The 22869-nt window shown below is 44.9% G+C and overlaps 1 long non-coding RNA gene across 1 annotated transcript in view; it reads left to right on the forward strand.

Moving 5' to 3' along the window:
- The window catches only part of LOC106994412 (uncharacterized), a 121962-nt gene that overhangs the window by 89765 nt on the left and 9328 nt on the right, over positions 1-22869 (forward strand). Inside the window, exon 4 of the long non-coding RNA XR_013408352.1 lies at positions 6247-6765. This is a non-coding gene — a long non-coding RNA (uncharacterized LOC106994412). The remainder of the gene's footprint in view (positions 1-6246; positions 6766-22869) is intronic.

Here is a 22869-nt window from a genome sequence, read left to right on the forward strand (position 1 = left end):
TACTGGGGCACCTGTGAAAATCTGAGATGGTCCTGGTGCCCAATTCGTAATACACACTTCCCAAAGAATTCTGATGTAGGCGCTCATATTCTGAGAAACAACAGACTTGAATCTCATTTTCCTCTCTTATAGATGAGAATAATCATCCTTTAATGAGAGAATTCCTTGAGATAATATATACAGCAGCATCTAGCATAGTGCTTGGCTCAAAGTAGGCATTTAGTATATTCATTTAAATTTGAAATGAATGTAGAAAGAAATGGGTTGTGTAAATCATATACCCTTGCAGGAGGATTAAGGCCAGCAAGAGCTTCTGAAATAGAGGGGTTGATACCATTGGTTCTACTGAAATATAAATATAGATGAATTTGATTTTCAAATTCATTTTCTGAGAATAGAGCATCTATCTTTTATCCGGAATCTACTGCATGAACAGCTGCCATGGCTCACACAATGACTAAGAAGGTTGTTCTAGCAAAGATGAAAACTGGAAGCTACAACCAGTCTAAAGTCTAAAGTGGATGCAAGGAGAGCCTCTCTAATGGGCAGCTGGGGTCCAGAGAGCCACAGCTTTCCTGACCCTAACTTCCCAGCTTTGCTCAGAAATGTAGAAACACCACAGAATTTAAAAAGAAAAAATTCACTTCATATCCATTGGGATGTCCATAATCAAAAAAGCAGAGGCTGGATGCAGTGGCTCACAGTTGTAATCTCAGCACTTTGGGAAGATAAGCAGGAGGATGGCTTGTGGCCACGAGTTCGAGACCAGCTTGAGCAACACAGGAAGGCCCTGTCTCTACAAAAAAAAGAATTAAAAATTAGCTGAGCATGGTGGTGTGTGCCTATAGTTCCACCTACTTGGGAGGCTGAAGTAGGAGGATTACTTAAGCCCGGGAGTTCGAGGCTGTGGTGAGCTATTATCACACCACTGTACTCCAGCCTGGGTGACAGAGGGAGATGCTGTCTCTAAAAATCAAGCAGACAGAAAATAACAAGTTTTGGTGAGAATATTAAGAAATGGGAGCCCTTATATATCACTGATGGGAATGTAAACTGGTCTAGCTGCTGTGGGAAACAGTATGGCAATTCCTTAAAAAATTAAACATAGAATTACCATATGATCCAGCAATCTAACTTCTGAGTACATACCCAAGAGAACTGAAAGCAGAAACTCAAACAGATATTTGCACACCCATGTTCATAGCAGCTTTGTTCACAGTAGCCAGAAGGCGGAAGCAGCTCTGGGGTTTATCAATGGGTGAATGGATGGATAAACAGAATACGATGTGTCCACACAAGAGAATATGATTTGCCCTCAAAAAGGAAGGAAATTCAGACACAGGTTACACCATAGTTGAATCTTGAAGATACTATGCTAAGAGCAATAAGCCAGTTATAAAAAGAAAAATACTGTATGATTCCATTTATATGAGAGCCTGAGAGTGTCGAATTCATAGGAATGGGAAGTAAAACGATGGTGTTAGGATTAGGGAAGGGAGAATGGGGAGTTAGTGTGCACAAACAGGTGCAGAGTTTGTGTTTGGGATGATGAAAAATTTCTGGAGACGGATGATAGTGTTGGTTGTATAACAATCTGGATATACTTAATGCCATTGAACTGTATACTTAAAATGATTAAAATGATAATTTTTATGGTATGTATATTTTACTGCAATTAAAAAAAGAAAACTCACAAGGGCGGAAATTTAGATTTTTCCCTTAAATATCCTCTTCTATTTGTGAACACAAAGTATTTTTCTCACATGATGTTATTCTGCTAGGTGGTCATGAGATGCTCTTCTGCAAGACCAGCAGGTAGAAGCAGCCAGCCTGAAGAAATAAATAGAAACTTTCTGAGGGCAGAACCAGGACGTCTTAAGCTAGATTAGAAATCTACTAGTTCTGCCTGCTAATTCTGCAGAGGTGGAAGGTGAGAGTTCACGTAGCCTGAGTGAGGTCACACAGTGGGGGAAGTCAGGCTTTGATGGCTCATGATACTTAAACTTCGACTTGCCTGCCTAGACTCATCCTCTATAATACACTTAAGAAACAGAATGGGCAGGATGAGGCTAGACTCATCCTCTACAACACACTTAAGAAATGGAGTGAGCAGGCCGGGGGCAGTGGCTCACACCTGTAATCCCAACACTTTGGGAGGCTGAGGTGGGCAGATGGTTTGAGCCCAGGAATTGAAGACCAGCCTGGGCAATGTAGTGAGATCCCGTCTCTACAAAAAAAAAAAGAAAAGAAAAAGAAGAAAAAAATAGCCAGGCATAGTGGTGCACAACTCTAGCCCCAGCTACCTAGGAGGCTGAGGTGACAGGATTGCTTGAGCCCAGGAGTTCAAGAGTATGGTAAGCTGTGATCACACTGCTGTACTCAAGCCTGGGCAACAGAGCAAGACCCTGTCTCAAAAAGAAAATGGAGAGAGCAAAGTGGACAGAACAGTATGTGCACGTGTGCACTTAACCAAAGGTAACAGCATGGGAATCATTTATGCATGTGATTCCAGTACAATACAATGATTTAAACCATTTTAGTTTGCCAGAAGATTCCAGAACCAAATGCTTACCTCTCCCCACCATTGCTGCACATTGACCTTTTTTACCCTGTGTGTGCACAAGAAACGGGCCTATTTTCCAGATCCTATTAAAACAAATTCCTACCGAACAGGGGGAAAAAAGATTCAAGAGAAACAAAACTCATTCAGTGTTTCATGCATCAAATATTTATTCAGTGTCTGTTATATGCCAGGGACTGGGACTATGTTAGCCCAGAGACTATAGCTGAGAACAAGCCAAGCATAGTTCCTGCCTCCATGAAGTGCTGTCCTCAGTCAAGTACGTAGAATGTCACACTAAGGGAAGGCTGAAGAGCTTGGGGAACATTTGGGAATTACAGGAAATCAAAGCCTGGTGTTGTAAAGGTTAAAATGAGGAAAGTTTGGAGAGCTTAGGCGGCAATTAGGATAGTTCACTCAGAGAAGGAGAACCCGTGGGAGATAGGAGATAGGTAGGTGGGGTAGGTGGGTAGGTGGGTGGGTGGGTGAATGGATAGAGAAAGGGAGACACAAAGAGGTTTCAATAGAACTGTGGCAGGGATTGGCCTTATGTGGTCATTGTGAGGCTGTTACCTTGACGTCTGAGGCTGTAGTCTAATGTCCATGGGGCAGGGAGTCGGGGAAGGAAAGATGGCTGCAGACTGGGGAGATGTAGAACATGCTGGAACCCATAGCACAAACTGGAGCCTACAAGGAGGGACTAATGTCCACGTCCACCTTACTGCCCCGTCCTTGATGTGGGTGTCAGGCATGAGCCAGCGTTCTTTGTCATGGACCAAAACGCACACACCTGGCCCCAGAGTTGGAGATGCTGAAGGAGGTCCCCGGGAGGGTGGAGTGGCAGGCCCAGACCAGGCCTCATGCCCGGGAGGGTGGAGTGGCAGGCCCAGACCAGGCCTCATGCCCAGGAGGAGAGCCCGTGGGGGCGAGACCGCCTGTGGCAGCCCCGGGAATGGCGGCTGCTCTGTCTCCGCTGCCTCCCTTTTGCAAAACTCTCTTCAGTGCTGACCGTGACTGGAAACGTGGAGGGAAGGGAATTCTGGAAAATGCGGTTCTGCCTTGCCACGCTGACACATTGTAAAGCCACCACAGATGGCAAACTAGCCTGGACTTGGAGTTGGGGCAGGTCTCCAAAGAGAAGGTGACGTCTAAGCCAAGGCCCAAAGGAGATCAGGAGGCAGCTGGATGGAGGAAAGGGAGAGATTCCCCAGAGTGCTGGAATCCCATCAAAAGAAACGTTGTCTGGAAAAATCTTGTGCTTTAAAAAGGAAATGGAATTTTAAAAGGGAAAAATGTGTCCCCAAAGAATAAACTTGTACAAAAACAAAAACATAACACTTTTATTTAGCATCTAAGTGAATCGAAATCAATAAACTGAGAAGCCACTTTCCAAACTCACCTGATGTGTCACACCTTCCTCACCCTTCCCTCCCTTCCACCTTTCTTTCTTCTTTTTTTTTTTTTTTTTTTTTGAGACAGGGATCTTGCTACATTGCCCAGGCTGGCCTCGAATTCCTAGGCTCAAGCAAACCTTCTTCCTCAGCCTCCCGAGTAGCTGGGACTACAGGTCCCACCATGCCTGGCCCTTTCATCTTTCTTACTTCCCTGCCATCCCCTTCCAACCCCTGCCCAATCCTCATTCTCCTCTGCCCACCAACGTCCTTCCCCTCATTCCTCATTTCCCTCCTTGTTCCAGCCAAGGAAATTGCTGGGTGAGGTTCAGATCACACAGATATCTTAGCTTTTGTTTTTAGATGTTACCCAGGAGTAAAATCAGTCATGCCATATAAATATCACAGCTTGGGGTTGCAGGTTAGTACTCACATCGTCTTGGTATGGGTTGCCAAAATGCCAGTGGTGTAAGAGCCTCTGAATCCTCTCAATGCCTGTACAGTCAGAGCTAGTTCTCCCTCTGCATGCCTCAACAAAGAGCAGGGAAATAAATACCATGTTTGCAATAAATACCTGGGTCAGAGTTTGACTCAACAACCAAATACATGTCCTCTAAATTCAGTTTAGTCCATTTCCTGAGTGAAACCAAATATGCTGCAAGAAAGGCAGGCTTCCTGTCTTCCCTAGCCCTTTTCAAAAATGGTTATTCTTAGGAAAACCACCCTAGAGGGCTGCCTCTGGCCTGAGGCTGGACAACCTAGGCACGACAGGGAGGGGGAAGGGAGGGGGGAAGGAGGGGGGAAGGGAGGGGGGAAGGAGGGGGGAAGGGAGGGGGGAAGGAGGGGGAAGGGAGGGGGGAAGGAGGGGGGAAGGGAGGGGGGAAGGAGGGGGGAAGGGAGGGGGGAAGGAAGGAGGAAGGGAGGAGCCCACTGCTGAAGGAGGAGACAGATGGTCCCAAACCAAAATGCAGCATCCAGATTCCAGAGCTTTCGTCCCCATCCTAAGGGGGCAAATCCTTGCTTCCCCACTTAGCCAGGTGTCCCCAAGACAAAGCTCAAATTCTGTGATCCACTGGAAGGACTCCTGGAACTCAGAAGAGCCACTGTGCTCGTGGTTATGGTTTGTTGCAGTAAAAGGATACAGACTATTGTCAAAGGAAAAGGATGCACAGGCCAGAGCCCAGAGAGTGGCGGGGGTGAGCCTCCTGTTCTTACTCTCTGTGGAGTCATGCAGATGGTGCTCAATTCCCCAGGAACCTTGTGGACAAGATGTACAAAGTATCGCCAACCAGGGAAGCTCCCATAAGCCTCCGTGTCCAGGGATTTTGCTGGGCTTAGGCTTTCAGGCATGAGTGCCTCGTTACTGACTTTAGCTATTTGAATTTCAGCCTCTCCAGAGGCGGAACAGTGTGGCCCAAGGTCCCACCATAGATAACACTGTTAGGCTAGACTAGGTAGCGTGGCCCAAGGTCTGAGATTATCAAAGACACTCCTATCAGGCAGAATATTCCAAGGGCTTGGAGGTTATCTCCCAGGAACCAGGCAAAGGCCAGACCTTTCTCTTAGACATGCAGGGTTTGAATGACCCAGGCCTGCAGAGTCAACTCTACCGCCTGTCCACACTTGTCTGTTTCTGTTCCTCACTTCTCCAGTGAGCGTGGAGTTCCACAGTCTCAGGTGGGTGACGCTAGGTAAGAGGTTTCCTGCGACTAACTAGCTGTGTGCCCTCTGGTGAAGATCTATGAGTTCTCATCGCTTGGGTCTCCTCATTGGCAGGTGATAGTCATCACACCCACTCTGAATTTCCTGACAGGCATTAGGAGAATTGAAGACACCGTGGATAATGACAGAGCCTCGTGTACTGCTCACAGGTGCGGAAGCCAAACAGTCACTTTAGGGAGTTCTGGTTGTTTTTTTGGTTTGGTTTGGTTTTTAAGAGATGAGGTCTCACTCTGTGGCCCAGGCTGGCGTGCAGTGGCACAGTCACAGCTCATGGCAACCTGGAACTTCTAGGCTCAAGCAATCCTCCCACCTCGGCGGCCTGAGTAGCTGGGACTACAGACGCCTGCCACCACACTTGGCTAATTTTATTTATTTATTTTTGTAGAGACAGGGGCCTTGCTATGTTGCCCAGGCTGGTCTCGAACTCCTGGCCTCAAGAGATCCTACCCCAGCTTCCCGAGTGGATTTTGTTTTTTAATGGCTATTTCCTTTTCCCCCTAACATTTACAAAATGCTTACATATGCCAGGCACTGTGTTTAGTGCTTACGTGGATTCTCTCATTTAATCCTCAGGCAATTCTCTAAGGAAAGTACTGTCATGTCACCCCCGTCTGAGAGGACTGAGGCTCAGTGAGGTCCCATGAGGTCACAGAGACAGCTTTTAAACTGTGTCAAGATAGCCAGAGCTGGAACAGCAGAGCTACGCTGATTGCTTGCTGGACACGGAAGAGCAGCTTCTCTCACGCAAAGTGTTTTCAGCAGGTTTCCCTCGGTTAAAGGAGAAAGGCTGGATGCAGGATAAAAAGAAAAACACTTTCCTCCATGAAGGTGGGTTCTCAAGGGTGTGTTTGACTGAGGAGACAACTGTAAAGTCTCTTGGAAATTGGTCCTTGCTCTGATTTTTGCCGCGAAAGTACTGTTGTCAAACAGATTCAAATGGGTTTCACAATTAATGTGAAGAGGCTCCGGTTACGCCGCAAACCAGTGTGACTGCCCCTCAGGATTAAGGATGTTTTTCTGTGGCTGAACTGAGGCATCTGTCCCCAGGGCTGGAGGCTGGGTATGGCCACAGCTGACCTCCTTCTCTCCATGGTAAGTGTCTCCCACCTGCCCCTCACGGCCGAACAACTCGTCAGGGGCTCAGGGAATGTGGACTGGCCTTAGAATGAGAACGTGCATTTTGCTAGTTCTCAACATCGTTGTCTTCAAGGAAAACCTCATTTGTATGTGTGTGTATGTGTGATTTTTTATTAATTTTTAAATTTTTGTGGGTACATAGTAGGTGTATATATTTATGGGTTACCTGAAATGTTTTGGTACAGGTGTGCGAGGTGAAATAAGCACATCATGGAGAATTGGGTATCCATCCACTCAAGGATTTATCCTTTGAGTTACAAATAATCCAATTATACTATTTAAGTTATTTTAAAATGTACAATTAAGTAATTATTGACTATAGTCACTCAATTTTTGCTATCAAATAGTAGGTCTTATTCATTCTTTCTATTTTTTTGTACCCGTTAACCATCCCCACTTCCCCTCCACAACCTCCCCCAACTACGCTTCCCAGCCTCTGGTAACCATCCTTCTACTCTCTATCTCCGTGAGTTCAATTGTTTTGATTTTTAGATCCCACAAATAAGTGAGAATATGTGATGTTTGTCTTTCTGTGCCTGGCTTATTTCACTTAACGTAAAGACCTCCATTTCCATCTGCGTCGTTGCAAATGACAGGATCTCATTCTTTTTTATGGCTGAATAGTACTCCATTATGTTTATGTACCACATTTTATTTATCCATTCATCTGTTGATGGACACTTAGGTTGCTTCCAAATCTTGGCTATTGTAAACAGTACTGTAACAAACATAGGAGTGCCAATACCTCTTTGATACACTGATTTCCTTTCTTTTAGGAATACACCCAGCAGTGGGATTGCTGGATCATATAGCAGCTCTATTTTTAGTTTTTTGAGGAACCTCCAAACTGTTCTCCACAGTAGCTGTACTAATTTACATTCCCACCCTTTTCTCCACATTCTGAAGAGCATTTGTTATCTATCTTTTGGATATAAGCCATTTTAACTGAGATGAGAAGATATCTCATTGGAGTTTTGATTTGCATTTCTCTGATGATCACTGATGTTAAGCACCTTTTCATATGCCTGTTTCAAATGTCATTTGTGTGTCTTCTTTTGCAAAATGTCTATTCAAATCTTTTGCCCGTTTTTGATTGGATTATTAGACATTTTCCTAGAGTTGTTTGAACGCCTTATATATTCTGGTTATTAGTCCCCTGTCAGATGGGTAGTTTGCAAATATTGTCTCCCATTCTGTGGGTTGTCTCTTCACTTTGTTGATTGTATACTTTGCTGTGCAGAAGCTTTTTAAATTGATGTGGTCCCATTTGTCCATTTTTGCTTTGGTTGCCTGTGCTTGTGGGATATTACTTAAGAAATCTTTGCCCAGAACAATGCCCTGGAGATTTTCTCCAATTTTGTTTATATTAGTTTCATAGTTTGAGGTCTTAGATTTAAGTCTTTAGTCCATTTTTATTTGATTTTTGTATATGGTGAGAGATAAGAGTCTTGTTTCATTCTTCTGTGTATGGATATTCAGTTTTCCCAGTCACATTTATTGAAGACTGTCTTTTCCCTAGTGTATGTTCCTAGCACCTTTGTTGAAAATGAATTTATTGTAGATGTGTGGATTTGTTTCTGGGTTCTCTTTTTTTTTTTTTTTTTTTTTTGAGACGGAGTCTCGCTCTGTCGCCCAGGCTGGAGTGCAGTGGCGCGATCTCGGCTCACTGCAAGCTCCGCCTCCCGGGTTCACGCCATTCTCCTGCCTCAGCCTCCCGAGTAGCTGGGACTACAGGCACCCACAACCGTGCCCGGCTAATTTTTTGTATTTTTAGTAGAGACGGGGTTTCACCGTGGTCTCGATCTCCTGACCTTGTGATCCGCCCGCCTCGGCCTCCCAAAGTGCTGGGATTACAGGCGTGAGCCACCGCGCCCGGCTGTTTCTGGGTTCTCTATTCTGTTCCATTGGTCTATGTGTCTGTTTTTATGCCAGTACCATGCTGTTTTGGTTACTATAGCTCTGTAGTATAATTTGAAGTCAGTTAATGTCATTCCTCCAGTTTTGTTCCTTTTGCTTAGGATAGCTTTAGCTATTCTGGGTCTTTCGGGGTTCCGTATAAATTTTAGAATTGTTTTTTCTATTTCTGTGAAGAATGTCATTGGTATTTTGATAGAGATTGAAAACTTCATTTTTATTAGAGAACTACAAAAGTAAACAGCACCACTTGACAGAGGCTTCTTCCCTGCCTCCATGGGCTCTTGCTGTTGCTTATCCTCCAAGATGAATCTGAAAGATAAAACAACTGCTCAGTTGCTACAAATCATGGGAAGACTCTGGTGAGAAAATCTCCATAAAAGACTTCAGAAAAGATAGATGTCTTAAGGCAGAACTTGAGGAAAAGCAGGAGACTTGGCACAGAAGCCACAGAAGGCTTTTTCCACGTGTAGGAACTTGCAAGGATGGCAGGAGGCTACAGAGAGCAGACCTGAAACCCTGTGAAAAGAAGAAATAAGCAAAGCAAGAGGATAAGCTCTGGGAGAACAGCAGGCTTCCCAATGTCTGCCTCATCCTGCACAGTAAGAGCCAGGTCAACTTCAGGGAATAAGCAGGCCTCTAAAAGGAAGCATGACTGGAAAATACAGCACAACTAGGAGCATTTGGAAGGGGTCTGAGAAGTGGGGACCATCATTTGGTAATAGAACCTGCTTTGGAGATGAGAGAGCCTAAAAGGATGCCCAATGCCCAGGCAAATACGGATTGTTCAAAATACATTCAATTTTCAATAAGCCACTTTGGGGATTTTTAAATTATTAATAGTATTTATATATGTTATATATAAATATTATTAATTATTAATAATATCCACAATGGAGTACTATTCAGCCATAAAAAGGAGATCCTGTCATTTGCAAAACATGGATGGAACTGGAGGTCATTATGTTAAGTGAAACAAGCCAGGCACAGAAAAACAAACATCACATGTTTTCACTTATTTGTGGGATCTAAAAATCAAAACAATTCAACTTATGGACATAGAGGTAGAAAGTTGGTTACTAGAGGCTGGAACAGATAGTAGGAGGTAGATGAGAAGTGGGGATGGTTAATGGGTGCAAAAAAGAAAGAATGAATAAGAGCTACTATTTGGCTGTACAACAGGGTGACTATAGTCAAAAACCTAATTATACATTTAAAAATAATGAAAAGAGTGTAATTGGATTGTTTGTAACACAAAGATAAATCCTTGAGGTGATGGACACCCCATTCTCCATGATCTGATTATTATATATTGCATGTCTGCATCAAAACATCTCATGACTCCCACAAATACATACACCTGTTATGTACTCACAAGAATTTTTAAAATTTTTTAAATAAGATAATAATATCATAGTTATTTTAATTCTAGAAAAAATTGCTGTGTCCTCAGAATATTACATTACTTATAAATAAAAATGAGAAATTAAATTGGGATACAGTTCTAATATTGTTCCTTATCCCTGCTCTGTCCCACCCTCCCATCTCCGCTCCTAGAAACATCCAAGAAGAGACCCTCTTTCTTCATCCAAAGAAGACTGAGGACTTGATTCTGTGGAATTTGAGTTTCTGACTAAAACATGGCCTGTTTTTCCTTCCCTTACAATCTAGGACCTGGCCCTCTGGAAGTGTTTCTTTTTCTGTAACAATCTAGTTTCTCTTGTCAGTCAGGCACTGTCTCATCCAGTGATAGAAACCTGTGCTACTGCCGTTCAAGTCTCACACTAACCACCTGGTGTTAGCACAGATTCCACAGGCCAAGGGCACAGTCCCCGTCAAGACAGCCCTCACTGGCCAGGTGCAGGGGCTCACGCCTGTAATCCCAGTACTTTGGAAGGCTGGAGCAGGTGGATTGCTTGAGCCCAGGCATTTGAGACCAGCCTGGGCAACATAGTGAGACCCTGTCTCTGAAAAAAAAAAATATGGGTTTTAATTACCCAAGCATGGTGGCACATATCTGTGGTCCCAGCTACGTGGGAAGCTGAGGTTAAAGGATCAATCACTTGAGCATAGGAGTTCAAGACCAGCCTGGGCAACATAGCGAGACTCTATCTCTACAAAAATTAAAATTAAAAAATTAGCTGGGTGTGGTGGCTCACACCTGTAGTCTCAGCAGCCCAGGAGGCTGCAGCAGGGGGATTGCCTGAGCCTAGGAGTTGGAAGCTGCAGTGACTATGATCTTGCCACTGCACTCCAGCCTGGGCAATAGAGCAGAGATCCTCTCTGGGAAAAAAAAAAAAAAAAAAAAAAAGTTACCCCTTACTGTGAACCAGTCTCAAGTTTGGGGATCCCAAAGCCACCTGCACTTCTGACCAACTGGCCACAAATTCAGGGTTTGCATGACTCCTTCAGTTTCAATAATTCACTAGAAAGACTCAAAGCGCTACACTTAGGATTACAGTTTCATTATGAAGGATACAAGTCAGGATGAGCCATATAAATAGATGCCCAGGATGAGGTCTGGAGGGTCCTGAATGCAGAGCTGCCGTGCCCTCTCCCCACAGCATCAGAGCAAAATTACCCTCCTGGCACATGGATGTGTTTACCAATACCCAGGGAGATCATCAGGTGTCTGGAGCTTTGAATGGGTTTCATTTGGTAGGCATGACTGACTGAATCATTGGCCGTGTTATAAAACTCCATCTCTAGCACCCCTCTCCAGGGGTCAGGAGGTCGGGCCTGTATTAAGTGACTCAAAGCCCCAACCCTCTAATCACAGGACTGGCTTTTCCACAAGACTGGCCCCATCCTGAGTCACCTTGTTAGCATCAACTCTGCTGTGGTCCAAGGGCCCATGATGAATAACAGATACTGCTATTACTCAGGAAACCCCAGGGATTTAGACGCCATGTCCCTGGAACCTAAAACAAAAACTAGACACATTCTTTATTATACAACACAATGACAACAGTGGATATTCATTGATGGTTTTCTAGATGTTAAACTCTGTGCTGAGCACTTTATATACATCTCATTTGATCCTTAGGAGATCCTGAGAACATGTGCCCAAGGTGGCCGGGTGTGGCCCACTGCTTGGTTTTACACATTTTAGGGAGATTCAAGATATCAATCAGTACATGTAAGATGTACATTGGTTCAACCCAAAAAGGTGGGACAACTCAAAGTGGGGGGCATCCAGGTCTTAGGTAGATTCCTTATTTTCTTATTGGCAATTGGTTGAAAGAGTTTATCTAAAGACCTTTAATCAATAGAAGGGAGGGTCTGGGTTGAAAGAAGCATCGTGGAAACCAAGGTTCTTGTTACGTAGATGAAGCCTCCAGGTAGCAGGCCTCAGAGGGAATAGGTGGTAAATGTTTCTTATCAGCCTTGAAAAGGTGCTAGACTCTTAGTTAATTCTCTCCTGGGTCAGGAAAAAGACTTGGAAAAGGAAAGAGATCCTGTACTGAATGTAGATTTTCCCCAGAGGCAGTATTGCAAGACCATTTCAAAATATGTCAAAGAAATGTATTTTGGGGTAAAATACTTTGATCTGTATCAGGGCCTACTATCTGTCATGTTGGTATCTTATTGCTACAAAGAGTCTGTTTTGTCAGTCTTAACATCTCAGTTAATGTTAATATTGTTGGTCAGCTATGCCTGAATTCCAAAGGGAGGAAGGTACAATGAGGAATGTCTGATCCCCCTTCTCATCATGGCCTGTTTCAGGTTTACTTTAGAAAGCCTTTCGCCAAGAGGAGGGATCCATTCAGTTGGTTGGCGGGCACTTAGAATTTTACTTTTGGTTTACAAATAATCCTGTGTGCTGGACACATGATTATCCCCATTTTACAGATGACAAAACTGAGGCACAGAGAAAGGAAATAACTTGCTTGAATTCACACAGCTGCCACAGCTGGTTAGTGGCAGAGCAGGGATTTGAACTCATATCTGTAATGTGTACTACTAAGTCCCTCCAGCCCCTCTAGAACCTACTGTAAGAAAAGGGGAAACCAAAGAGGTAGCCATTTTTGCTATAGAAGAACAACATAGGTCTAACATAGGACCCAGGCTTACTTAGCATTCTTGGGGGACAAAACAATCTACGTCCTGCCCTAGAGTGAAAGAATTCAGCCTTTAGAGTCAGAGGGGCTGCTTTGAATATGGGCCTTTCTAATTAGTTGAGTGGTGTTGGAGGGAGAAAAAAGTACTAAACTCTTTATAAAAATGTATAAAGATATGCAAAATCTTTATAAATTAAATGGAGATTCTGCTAACATCTACCCACACGTTTGGTCTGAGGAATAAAGGAGATAATTTACCTGAAAGTGAAAAATCACTATTCCAGTGTAAGTCTTTTTTCCCCCATTCAGCCCATCCCTGGCCTTTCACCGTCAGAATGATCTGCTTTCCACCTGATCTACTATCTATTTATTCCTTGCATCTCACATGATGCCCTTAAGCCTCTCTGATTGCCTTGGATCATATTTTTGTTCTTTAGCTTGATTATTTTTATACCGTTCACGTGGACCATTACTTCAGCTTCAGGAAACGCCCGCTTTGCAAAGCATTTACTAAGCACCTGACAGTGCATACCACTGCACAAGGAGCATGGCCGAGGGGCCATGAGGAGCTGGACCAGTGTAGTGGGAAGGGCCTGGAGGTCGGCCTCCGCAGAACTGAGTTCTGGCCCCCGTTCTGCTTCTTCCTCGCGTTATTACCTTAGAAAATAAACTTAACCCTCCTTCATCTCAGGCTACTCATTTGTAAAACAATACAATAATTGTACCTGACCTGCCCAGCCCCATGGGCAGTGGGAGAGTTGTATGGGAGACTGTATGCAGAATTTTTTTTGAAGCTAACGATATGAATAGAGAACTCTATGACTAGAGAGAATAATTATGTAAGAGAGCATTGAAGCAGACACAGACTCCCACATACAGAGAAAAATAATTCTAGAACAACCCTATAGAAGGAACAGACAGAAAAATAGCACAGGACGTGCACACAGATAAATGTGTTCAAACCACAGAGTCAGGTTCATTTCGGAAGGCAGTTGGCAGGGAGGCCTGGAGAAGAGGTGAGAGATTATTTACAAACGTGACTGGGACTGGAAGCAGAAACATACATAAGCCAGTGGCAGTGTGGAAAAATCCAATGCCAAAAAGGAGAAATGCCCATAAGAGGGTCTTGAAAATTACAATGTGAGTCCCTAGGTGGCACCAACGCATTCCACAGTGACGCTCAAAGAGCTCAACTCTTCTTGTCCATGTTTTGTTTAGAGACAGGGTTTTGCCACGTTACCCAGGATGGTCTTGAACTCCTGGGCTCAAGCGATCATCCTGCCTGGGCCTCCCAAAGCCCTGGGATTACAGGTATGAGTCACCTTGCTGGCCAAGCTCAATTCTTATAATGAATATGGTTATCTGTGGCCATAAGCAATGGAAAACGCCTCCATGTAAGGTGGGTGGAAGGAAATCCAAAGCTGCTGGTGACTTCATTCAGCTGAAGGCCACATGGGTTCCTTCAACTGCGTAAAATCTCCAAACACTATTTTCTGACAGGACAGAAGAAATAAATTGCATATCTTTCAGGAGGGAAGGAAAGGAAGGAAGGAAGGAAGGAAGGAAGGAAGGAAGGAAGGAAGGAAGGAAGGAAGGAAGGAAGGAAGGAAGGAAGGAAGGGAGGGAGGGAGGGAGGGAGGGAGGGAGGGAGGGGGAGGGAGGGAGGGAGGGAGGGGGAGGGAGGGAGGGAGGGAGGGAGGGGGAGGGAGGAAGGGGGGGGAGGGAGGGAGGGAGGGAGGGAGGGAGGGGAAAGAAAGAAAAGGAAAAGAAAGAAAAGGAAGGAAGGAAGGGAAAGAAAGAAAGAAAGAAAAAAGAGAAGAGAGGAGAAGAAAAGAAAACGAGGACTCTGAGGGCTTTGGGTGATAGCTTTGAAAATAAATAAAATTTAAAAGCTTTTAAAAAACGTTAAGTTTTGAGAGAGCTATGACTGTGATCTGAGTCACATAGTAGGTGCTTGCAACTTCTGCTTCTTAGAGTAAGATGAACTCTCTTCTTCATTGTTCTTGTTCTGTAAATGACTAAGAGAACAGAGACCAGACCTCCCCTGCTTCTAATCACCGTTCTTCACTATAGATTAACTGCCTCCTTTATTATCCTGTATCAAACTTAGACCAGGCGGTGCAAAAGACCCCTGACTGTTAAATCTGCAGTGTGGAATGTGAAATATACCTTTCCCAAAAAGAAAAAAAAATTACCTTGACAAATCGGATTATTGTAACTATGCAATCAGCCTTATATAGAAAGATAGTGGAATTCTATTAAGCTTCCCTAAACTTTGACCATATAAATGATCCCAAACTTCTGTACTTTGAAACACTGACTCCCATTCTTTGGAATCTGTGCTTCCTGAGTGGCTGTCCTCAAACTTTGTGCTCAAAACTAGATTCTGACCCTTTTGATTATTTTAGGTTATTTTTCATTATTTTATCTAAGTTGGTGCTAACGTGTAAAATCTTACCTTGGCTACTTTGGTTTGTTCATTTAACAATGCTTGTTCAGTCCCTACTGTGTGTGTGTTCTATGCCTTTGAGATGCCCCAGTGAGCTGACAAAAATCCCTGCCTCTGTAGGGCAGGTGGATTCTCACTGGGGCACAGGGAAGAGGCAGAGAGACTGACCGTGTGCAATAAACCAATCAACAAGGAAGTTAAAGGAGAAAGGAGATGTGATCAATGCTACTCAGAAAAGAAGAGGACAACCTGAAGGGAATTAAAAGTTCAGGGTGGGACAATTGGAATTTTCAATTCTGGGGTCATCTTGAGCACGATATTAACCTCACTAGGCCTCCTTTCCTTTTCCATAAAAGGAAACAAGTACCTGCCTCAGGGTCACAGCCACAATGGAACAAGGTGCTCAACACAGCACTTGATTCAGATGAACACCCACAGAGTCACCACCACCACTGTCACTCACTTGAGTTTTGTCCATTGGACCACTGTACACAGAGAAAGAGAAAGTTGGTAACTGTGTGATTTGTGGAGTTTAAACAACCTCTTCTACCAGAGCCACTGAGCCTAAACCTACTTTAACAAGGAGCAAAGGACATTTTGATCCACAGCAAGAGAAAAGGTTTTCAAAGCAAATACCCTTGAGGTAGAAAACAAAGATTCCACTCCTAGTTCATTTACTTGCAACAGCAGCGGTTGGAGGAGGGTAAGACCAGGCTGAGAAGAAGAAAGGGCACAGGAGGCCCCAGGGCAAGAGGAGGAGGTGAATCCCAGCAGGGGATGGAAAGATGGGAAGAAAAGGCCAAACCATTCGCTGGCTTTCTGACTTTATTTCCAAATGCCCTGCCGGAGGTGTGCTCATTAATGGTTTGTTTGAACAGGCCAAGTCTACCCAATGGACCCAGACTTCAAGGAACAGGAGAGAACTGAGGGAACCTCACTTAAAGTCAAGGGCCTGCTTAGTCTCATGGACTGTACAGAGAGCGGGAGAAACAGCTTGCCCTGGAGACAGCCTGGGAGCAGAAATAATAAGGAGCTAATCATCCATGCTTGTCTGCAGTAATAGAAAGCAAACAATTCATCAGTGGTCCCAACTATCTCTTGCCCAGACCAGTCTATGCCTTACAGAACCCCCTCACACCTCCATCAATGCAGGCTAGCATTGCTTTTGTTTTTCTTTTTTGAGACAGAGTGTCACTCTGTCACCCAGACTGTAGTGCAGTTGGCGCGATTCGGCTCACTGCAACCTCTGCCATCCGGGTTCAAGCGATTCTCGTGCCTCAGCCTCTCGAGTAGCTGGGATTACAGGCATGCACCACCACATCTGGTTAATTTTTGTATTTGTAATAGAGACAGGGTTTCACCATGTTAGCCAGGGTGGTCTCAAACTTCTGGCCTCATATGATCCGCCTGCCTCAGCCTCCAAAGGTAGGGATTACAGGCTTGAGCCACCGCACCCAGGCAGGCTAGCATTGATTTTTGTTCCAATAGCTACTTAGGCTCCCTGTTAATGTGGCTTTTGTTGCTGTTCACTGGCCGTTCACTTCTCATAAGTACCATTGAGGACTAATCAGTCTAACACTGGCACAGAAATATAAATGTATTTCTATGTGCTTTTATAATAAATCTTATAAATCCAGTGAAAAAAAAATTTTTTTATAGTTTGCCTTGGTAATTCCTAGGCCGGGAAGGGGGACCAGATATATCAGGTGCCACATGAGACACCTCTCCTAGGGCAGTACCAGGTACTAGGGAACATGAGATGCGGATGCAAACTTAAGGGGTAGCTTCCCTTGTCCGTACAGTAGCTTAACGATGAAGGTGGACGAGTGGCAGTTCTACCTAGTTCCAGAAACCTCCACAGCTAGACTTGTTTTTGTTTTTGTTTCTGTTTTGAGACAGAGTCTCATTCTGTCACTCTGACTGTAGTGCAATGGTGTGATCTCAGCTCACTGCAACCACTGCCTCCTGGGTTCAAGTGATTCTCCTGCCTCAGCCTCCTGAGTAGCTGGGATTACAGGTGCCCGCCACCACACCTGGCTAAGTTTCGTATTGTTAGTAGAGACGAGGTTTCGCCATGTTGGCCAGGCTGGTCTCGAACTCCTGATCTCAAGTAATCCGCCTGCCTCTGCTTCCCAAAGTGCTGGATTACAGGCATGAGCCACTGTGCCCGGCCTTAGCTAGATCTTTAAGGCAACGGTTCCCCACCTTTTCAAGTATGAGATGCATTGTAACGTTAGGAAACTTCATAGGTCTCATTAACAGTGCTTGTATCATTCATTTTAAAAATCCTATTGTCAAGTGACATTTTTTTTTCTTTTGAGTCAGTCTCACTGTTGCCCAGGCTGGAGTGCACTGATGTGATTGACAAGTGACATTTTAAAATGAATGCTGTGTTTTACAGATGGCAACAGCGCCCTCACACGCTATGTACAATTCAGCCTACAGATGTACTTGGTGGCATTCGAGCGTGATGAGCCTCACAGGGGTTTTCAGACACAGACTTTGCTAAGAACAACATGTGGATGGTTTTAAAAGAACAATTGGAATGAGCAGACTACAATTTTCCAACAGTTACTTTCAACACAAGTGCATGCGGAAAGCTGAAATCATATGCATCTGTGGTTAGATTCTGGCCTTATCCCTGTGCTGACCTTGAGCTTCCCTGTAATTGTTGGGCTCTTTCTCTGCCTCCAGGCTGAACCCTCCACTGCTTTCTCTACTACCAGGAATGGAGGGACCTAAGCTCCAATGTGCTCATCCCGGAACACCAAGGCGCTTTGCGTTTCTCAAACTTCAATTCCCCAAGCACAGGTTTTCTGCTCTGCTGGACGGAAAGACAACATTTCAATCATTCTCAGGCTTGCTCTGCTCCTGTTCCTACTTGTCCAGGTTCATAAACGCAGGACTCACAGGAAGGGCCCCTCCCCTGGGAGTCGCGTTCAGAGGACGGGGCCTATGGCAGGAGGGAGTGGTCTATGAGCCCCTGGGGCTGGAAGATTCCTCTCCATTCTTTAGTGGCATTTCCCTTGGCACTTGTTTTCTGCTCTCGCTACAGACACCTGAACACCTGCTCTCACTACAGACAAGCTTAACCCCACCCTGAAGCCAGGGCATGGTTACCTAACAAAGGCCGCCCTCCTGTGAAGGCAGGTCTGAGAGGCCATCTGCAGAGAGGCAGGGTCATTCCTGAGGGGCGGGGAAACCATCGCAGACACTCCAGCTGCTGCCTGACCGAGTGTCTGAGATGCCTGCCAAGGAAAAAGGAGAATTCTGGTTAAAAGGGAGCTAAAAACTCTGGGGAAGTATTTCAATATCTAACTGAGAGAGAGGCCGAGAAGGCAGCTGGGACCACTGTGGAGACAATCTCAGACAATCTCAAGGAGCTTCAACCAAAGCAACCAAGAACAGGGGGAGTTCAGATTTCTCTCTTAAATTCTGCAGGGGAGGCCAGTGTGGTGGCTCACACCTGTAATCCCAAGACTTTGAGAGGCCAAGGCAGGAGGGTCACTTGAGGCCAGGAGTTCAAGACCAGCCTGGGCAATGTAGCAAGACCCTGTCTCTACCAAAAAAAAAAAAAAATTTAGCCAAGTGTGGTGGCAAATGCCTGTAGTCCCAGCTATTTGGGAGGCTGAGGCAGGAGGATCACTTCAGCGAGCTATGCTCACATCACTGCACTTCAGCCAGGGTGACAGAGCAAGATCCTCTCTCTAAAAATAAAAAATAAAAAATAAAAACAAAGCTGCAAGGAGAAGGGGAAGAAGAAGATACTGAGACTTCTCCCAACAAGAGGAAAAGGCCCAAAGAAAGACCTTTTCTTGAAGGCAAAGTTCAGCTCCTTCATCATGCGTCTTTAGTGCTGTGAGCTTTTGTGCTGTTGGCCCTTAGGACCAAGGAGGCAACATGAGCCCAGATCCAGTAGAGCTACTAGTGATGGGGCCAAAGGGAGGGGAGTCTAGACCCATCCTACTTATTATTATAAAATGTTAGCCTAACCAGCTTCTGGGAAGCAGTCTAATTAAAAGTGGACAGAAGCTAAAAGTGGCAGCTAGTCAGCTCTGCGTACAAATCCCAACTCCATGTCTTCTTAGTTGTTGGACCTGCCCAGGCAAGCCCCTGAATCTCCTTATGTCTCAGTTTCCTCATCTGTCAAAATACTAGTCACAGCAGACCTCCTTTATAGGGTCGTTATGGCCCATGGGCTTGCAATAAATTTGGTGTCTAATTTTGGAGTGATTTGGGACTGCAGTTTAACAAGCTTGATTTCAAATGTAGCACAAAGTAGGCTCTCAATCAACATTAATGGAATGAATCACTCTCAATGATAAATACTTCAGGAGAGGTAGCTGGAAAAAAATGTTCGTGACTGATAAATTGTGTGCAGGGTGAGTTTTACAAGGGAATATTGATACTTTATGAGTCAAGATGGCATTGAGTTTTAAATAGAGGAAACATTTCAGAAGAGAAATAAATACAATTGGCTTTCCAGAACTGCATTCCACATCTGCAGATTCAACCAAAAATATTCTATAAAAGGCCGGGTGCGGTGGCTCACGCCTGTAATCCCATCACTTTGGGAGGCCAAGGCGGGTGGATCATGAGGTCAGGAGATCGAGACCATCCTGGCTAATACAGTGAAACCCCGTCTCCACTAAAAAATACAAAAAATTAGCCGGGCTTAGCGGCGGCGGCCGCCTGTAGTCCCAGCTACTCAGGAGGCTGAGGCAGGAGAATGACATGAACCCGGGAGGCAGAGCTTGCAGTGAGCCGAGATCGCGCCACTGCACTCCAGCCTGGGTGACAGAGCCAGACTCTGTCTCAAAAAAAAAAAAAAAATCTAAAAACATAGATGGTTGCGATATATAGACGTTTTTCCTTATCGTTTTCCCCTAAACAATACAACAACTATTTACATAGCATTTACATTGTATTTCTTATTGTAAGTAGTCTAGAGATTATTTAAGTATACTAGAGAATTGTATAGCTTACATGCAAATACTGTGCTATTTTATACAGGAATTGTGTTATTCTCAGGGTCCCTGCAACCAATTCCCCACAGATAGTAGGGGACAACTATATATGGTTCTACAGAAGTGGCCTTGACATCAAGATACCTAAATTCTAATCCTGATTCTGCTACTAATTTGTTTTGTGGCATCAAACAAGCTGACTTCAGACTCACTGTTTTCTCATTTGAAAAGCGAAGTTGGGCCACATTATATCTAAGGTTCATTTCTATTCAGACAGTGGATAATTCTGTAACAGTCTCTGGAACCTCTGCAAGAAATGCTACTTGTAAAGCAAGGCAAAAGTGGTTTTAAGGGGAAAAAAAAAGATCTATGTCTATTACAATACATGCCTCATTTTTACCAGGATAAAAACCACTACAAACATCATCCGCATCGTTGCTATTACCTACTGTTGACTGTGTGCTAGGCTCCGCACTAGAGCATGTTAGACATACGATCTCATTCAGTCCTCTCAACAGTTTTCAGCATTTCACAAGATTTATTCTGCAAAGAAAAGATTTGGCCAGGTGCAGTAGCTCACACCTGTAATCCCAGCACTTTGGGAGACCAAAATGGGAGCATTGCTTGAGCCTGGGAGTTCGAGAGTAGCCTGAGCAACATGGAGAAACCTCATCTCCACTGAAAATACGTAAATTAGCCAGCCATGGCAGTGCATGCTGTGGTCCCAGCTACTCGGGAAGCTGAAATGGGAGGATCACTTGAGCCAGGGAGGTAAAGGTTGCAGTGAGCCATGATCGCGCCACTGCACTCCAGCCTGGGCGACAGTGCAGGACTCTGCCTCGAGAAAGAAAAAAAAGAAAGAAATTTACATTCCCTCTAAAAAAAGAACTGGATCATTATGGACTGCGTGACTTAAAGCTACCATTTATTGTAGTCTTCTTCATGCCAGGTACTTTACATTTTTCCTAATCTTCAAACAACTCTGCAAAGTAGGCAGTACAGGTCCTGTGTTAGTTTTCTATCGCTATGTAACAAATCCTCACAAACCTGGTGGCTTAAAATAGGACCCACTTATTATCTCATGGTTTTCATGGGTCAAGGAGTCCAGCATGGCTCAGCTGGGTCCCTTGCTCAGAGTCTCTCAAGGCTGAGACACCACCAAGGTGTCAGCTGGGCTGTGATCTCGTCTCGTCTCGTCTCGTCTCGTCTCGTCTCGTCTCATCTCATCTCACTGAAGTCTTCGTCCAAGCCCACTAGTGGCTGGTTCCAGAGATGACCTGCCCCCCCTGCAATGGCAGCCAGCGTTCCTGATGGGTATAGGACTGAGGTTCCTGCTTTCTTGCTGGTTGTCAGCTGGAGCTGCTCTAAGCTCCTAGCGGCTGCCTATCATTCTCTGCTGTGTGGTCTTCTCCACAGCAAGGCATCTTGCTTCTTCAGTCCCAGCACTTTGGGAGGCTGAGGCAGAAGCGTCGTTTGAGATCAGGAGTTTGAGAGCAGCCTGGGCAACAGAGTGAGACCCCATCTCTAAATAAATAAATAAATAAATGCCATCAGGAGAGTATTCCTGACTCCCATTTGTCTCTGGCTTCTGGACCCTCTTTTCAAAGACTCACCTAACTAGGCCAGGTTCACCCAGGATAACCTCCCCTCCATTAACTCAGAATCAACAGATTGGATACTCTAGTGGCAGAAACCCTTCACCTTTGCCATACCATGAAAGATAATCATGGGTGTGATGTCCCACCATATTCACAGGTCCCATGACACTCAGGGCAGGGGGTTATCCAGGGGGTGTATACCAGGAGGAAGGCCCAGGACTCTGCCCACCACAAGCCCTGCTTTAGCCTGATTTAGAAGTCATGAGTTACCTGTCTAAAGTCCCATGGGGGACAGATAGTGACACTGGACCTTCCCTCAAGCAAAGGTCCTGAACCCACCTTGGGGAGAAATAGCCCTTTCTAGACAAGTCTAAGTTTCTTCTTACACATCACAGCTCTGTTCTAACAGCAAACTTCACAATCTCAAAATGAACCCTTTATGAGGTCATCTGGAGCACCTGCAGTTCCTAATACTTTACTACATGTCAAATTCACTGCGGCTCAATCCAGACCCAGATTCCCCTGGGAGTCCCCCCTCGGTACAAGTCAGTCAACTCTGAGCCTGTGCCATCAATTACCCAGAAACCAGCTGACAAAATTGACTAATAATGGCATGCACACCAGGGAACAGATCTCCTGACTCGATTCTATTTCCTTTCTCTCTGCCCCCGCTCTGTCTTTGCCCAGGCATCACACCATTGCTCACAAAGCTTCGCCACCTGGACAGTTTCCCACTCAGTTTGTGATAATTCTTCTCTTGCCTGACTTGGGCCTCACCCAGATTAAGTACTCAAGAAAAATCTTGGCGTGAACTCTTCTTGCTTGGTAATAAGCACATCTCAGACTACCTTAATCTTCTCCCCCTAAGTTTCAAGTGCTGGGGGTGCTTAAGTTAACCGATGTTTGATGCGTGCAGAGCTGTGTGCATTTAGTCCCTCAGTCTCTCCCCAGGTGAGCCTGGAGAGTGAGTATCTCTACTCATTGGCTCAGACACTTACCTCTTTTCTCTACGCAGGTAGCCACATGCTGAGCTTTTCCTACTCTAGAGAGCACAGTGCAAGGATCTCCAG

This window comes from Macaca mulatta, chromosome 18 (genome assembly GCF_049350105.2).
Source record: "Macaca mulatta isolate MMU2019108-1 chromosome 18, T2T-MMU8v2.0, whole genome shotgun sequence".
Lineage (NCBI taxonomy): Eukaryota > Metazoa > Chordata > Mammalia > Primates > Cercopithecidae > Macaca > Macaca mulatta.